Source organism: Oreochromis niloticus, unplaced genomic scaffold, assembly GCF_001858045.2.
Source record: "Oreochromis niloticus isolate F11D_XX unplaced genomic scaffold, O_niloticus_UMD_NMBU tig00007378_pilon, whole genome shotgun sequence".
NCBI lineage: Eukaryota > Metazoa > Chordata > Actinopteri > Cichliformes > Cichlidae > Oreochromis > Oreochromis niloticus.
The window spans coordinates 67,501-71,842 of NW_020328527.1; the positions used below are offsets into that span (position 1 = coordinate 67,501).

Consider the following 4,342-nt stretch of genomic DNA (forward strand, 5'->3'; position numbering starts at 1 on the left):
CTTTTAATCTGGTCCAGTCCGTATCTGGTCCCACACATGAACACGGACACACACTAGACCTGGTCTTGTCACACAGTCTACCTGTGTCTAACGTGGAAGTGACTGACACTGCTTTCTCTGACCATATGGCTGTATTATTTGATGCTGTGTTTTCACGCACTACAGTTCAAACCAGCGCTCCTGTTCGCCGCTGTCGGATTATTAACCCTTCCACTGCTGTCCAGTTCTCAACTGCTTTTAACCAGCTGTCTATCCCCGCCGATCGTACTCCCTTGGACACAGAGATCCTCAGCTCCTGGTTTCAATATTCTTGCCTTACTATTCTGGACTCTGTGGCACCAGTAAAAACCAGGAAGCCCAAGGCTAAAACTGACCCTTGGTTTAATGACGCCACTCGGGCTGTTAGGAGGGAGTGTCGTAGAGCTGAACGCAGATGGAAGAGGGACAAACTGCAGGTGTCTCTTCAAATCCTAAAGGACTGCTGGCGCCTCTATCAGGATACAGTCAAAGAGGCTAAAAGAAAATATTTCTCTAAGATCATTTCCTCCAACAGTCACAATCCACGTGTGTTATTTAAATCTATTGACTCAGTCTTAAATGCTCCACAAAGTGGCTGTTTGGAGGCCTCGCATAAACTGTCTAATGATTTTATGTGTTTTTTCATTGAGAAGGTTGCAACCACGCGGGCTCTCATTTCTTCCCCTGAGTCTGACCCCTCTGTCTTGATCCCTTGCTCTGCTGTTTTTAACCAGTTTGAGCCTGTGTCCCTTTCTTATTTAGAGGATGTGGTCGGCCACCTGAGGCCCTCTGGTTCCCCAAATGATCCTGTCCCACCACAGTTTTTTAAGGAGATTTTTCCTAGCATAGGCCAGGCTGTTCTTACTGTTATAAACAGCAGTTTAATATCTGGTGTAGTCCCTGCTAATTTTAAGCATGCGGTAGTACAACCCTTGCTTAAGAAACCTGCCCTGGACCACACTGTATTGGCTAACTACAGACCTATCTCCAAGTTGTCCTTTATGTCTAAAATCTTAGAGAAAATTGTACATTGCCAATTGATGGATTTTTTAAATGAGAATGGTATCCTGGAGGTCTTTCAATCAGGTTTTAAAAACTTTCATAGCACGGAGTCAGCACTTTTAAAGGTTTTTAATGATATCCTCCTTACTTGTGACTCTGGTAATCATGTTGTTCTCGTCCTCCTTGACCTAACAGCTGCCTTTGACACTGTAGACCACAACATTTTACTGTCTCGCTTGCACCATCTTGCAGGCATTCGTGGTACTGCTTTGAAATGGTTTAGGTCTTATCTTTGTGACAGAACTTTTAGTGTTAACTTTTTAGGGTATGAGTCTTCCTCTGCCACTTTTCAGTCTGGGGTCCCGCAGGGCTCAATTTTAGGGCCTCTGCTTTTTTCATTATATTTACAGCCCCTGGGAACCATCCTCAGAAGGCATGGAATATCCTTCCACTGCTATGCTGACGACTGTCAGATTTATCTGCCTCTGAAGCAGAAAGAGGCCTTCTCTATTAAGCCACTTCTAGCATGTCTAGAAGACATTAATTCTTGGATGTCCCTAAACTTTCTAAGGTGTAACTCAAGCAAAACCGAGGTGATTCTGTTTGGTCCTAGTGGACCTTGTGAACCCTCTGCTATTGATTTGGGACCCCTGGCAGAGTATTTTAAATCTGTTGTTACAAACCTGGGTTTTAAGATGGACAGTGATTTTAAATTAGACAGTCAAATTAGGGCTACTGTCAAGTCCAGTTTTTACCATTTAAGGCGCTTGGCAAAGATAAGACCTATTTTATCCAGGCCGCATCTTGAAACGGTAATCCATGCTTTTATTTCATGTCGTCTAGATTACTGTAATGCTCTGTATTGTGGAGTTAGTCAGCATCTTCTCTCTCGTCTGCAGCTGGTCCAGAATTCTGCTGCACGACTTTTAACCAAAACTCGTAAAAGAGAGCACATAACTCCCATCCTGGCTTCACTCCATTGGCTGCCTGTATATCTTAGAGTTTATTTTAAAATCCTCATGTTTGTTTTTAAATGTTTAAACGGTCTTGCCCCAACTTACCTCTCTGAGCTTCTGCATCCTTACTCACCCCCCAGGTCTCTCAGGTCAGCTGACAAGCTGCTCCTGGAGCTACCCAGGTCCAAGAGGAAGCTCAGAGGGGACAGGGCCTTCTCTATTGCTGCTCCTAATCTGTGGAACAATCTGCCCCAGCACATTAGAGAGGCCCCTTCACTGTCCACTTTTAAAACACATCTTAAAACCCATTTTTACTCCTTGGCATATGACACAGTTTGACCCGATTTTATTGATTTTATTGTTTTGATCTAATGTGCTGATTTTATTGTTTTAAATGTAATTCTCATCATTATTTTTATACTATTTTATTATTGTTTTTGCTATTTATGCTAATTTTATTTATTTTAATGTCATTTTAATAATTATTTTATATATATATTTTATTTATTTTATATTTTTAACATGTTCAATGTATCACTTTGGCATGTCAAGTGTACAGCACTTTGTGTTCAGCTGGGGGCTGATCTGAAAGTGCTATATAAATAAATTGCTTGCTTGCTTGCTTGCTTGCTTGCTTACGTAGTAACACAGTGATATGGACTTGGTCACAGATAATCCGTAAACAACGTCAGGCATTAAGCATTTATTATGCTAAATATATAACTGCTGCTGAAATAGATATAAGGTTTCAATGAAACACAAGTCAGCTTCTGTCCAGTCTACGACCATTGCACAACAGCATAACCACGTCACTCACCTGTGCCTTTTGCACTTGATTTTTCCACAAACAGCACAGCTGTGGTCCAGCGGAAACAGCTCCTGCTGGTACGACTACAAGATAAAGTCAGTAGCAAAGATTATGAACCGCTGCTGCTTTTGTGCCTTTTTATTCATCATCATCAATGTGTAAGTAAGCAATGGCATGCTTCCAACAAGTGATAGACATTACATATATTTCGCACATAAGTACTGACATCATATTCAGTACTTACTTTTGACAGTTCACTCTTCGGCCGCTCCCTTCTGCCGTCTGCCGTATTTTGCGGCTGCATTATCCACACCCACCACCGCGCTATGGATTGTGGGATATATGGGACCACGAAGCGTGCACCGTGGCATATACAGCTAAGGGTTTCCTTCCCAGGAAGGTGAAGCTGCGCACGCTCAGTCGTGCGTGTGCAGTTTTAGATTCTGAAGCGCTATTCTGACTCCAAGGGGTCTACGCTGATGACGTAAGAGTGGTTATTAGTTCGGAACCAGCATAGAAATGGGGATCGTGTAGATGGGTCATAAATCACATTTTGTTATAATTACACAAAATGTGTTCTAAACCCCCAAACCGTTCCTTTTATACCTGACTTTTAGGACCTCCAAGCCTGTAGTTATGTTCATTATCAGTTAGAGCCCCTCCTCATTCTTTTCTCCTTCTTCTTCTTTGGTGCAACCCTATAAATGCAGTGTACCCCTTTGGCCTCTCCCCTTTTCTACAATTCCCCTATGGGAGATGTGGGTGTCATTTCTTTCCAACACTTTAAAACACATGTAATTCATATTTAGCCACCCTGATGTTTCTGATTGCGATTTCAGTTCAATTATTGTTATTATTAAGCCTTTTTTTTGTTAGATGTTATAAGTGTGTAGGATGTGTGTATCATAAATGTGTTTTAGGTGCCATAAATGCTAGCATGAATATATACTCCTTGCTAGCTTGGAAGTTGTGGTGGGTTGAGCTAACCCTCTTCCCCACTGTTTGTATTTGGTCGTAGGAGCTGGAGCGGGCAAATTATTTACTTGGACGCCTTTCTTTCTTTTACCTTTCTTATCAGACAGAACGCATATAGTCATGCCGCTCGGGAGGAACGCATTAGTCGGGCTTGCTGTCGGGGCCACGGCCGGCTTGGTTGCCTTCGTTTACAGGCTCTGGGACAGCAGGAGGAGGTCCCAGAGCCTTGTGCTGGAGACACGGCCAGCGGATGGAGGAGCGCTGCTGGGGGACATGCTGGATGCCCAGGGTAGGCTGGCACTGACCTCAGCTGCCCAGGAGAACCATGAGCTACATGGTTGCCCAGGATTCAATTTAACATGAATGTCACTGAATGTTTAGTATCACGTCTTTCTTATAGCGGTGATGGCCAGACTAGTGTTGTTCCAGAAAGGGACATCTCCATTTTTCAGGATGCTCTATGTGTAGGACCTTTGCTTAGATTGTAAGGAGACTGCAGTCAACAGGTTTTCTCAAGGGGCTATAATATATAATTTCATATAGAAAATATAAATTATAGCCCCTGGCCGTGTCTGTCTGTCTG

General features: G+C 43.0%; 1 pseudogene; it reads right to left on the minus strand.

Moving 5' to 3' along the window:
* LOC100693589 (sorting nexin-14-like) overlaps nucleotides 1-2,099 on the minus strand; it is a 17,032-nt pseudogene extending 14,933 nt beyond the window's left edge.
* Between the last annotated feature and the right edge of the window lie 2,243 nt (nucleotides 2,100-4,342).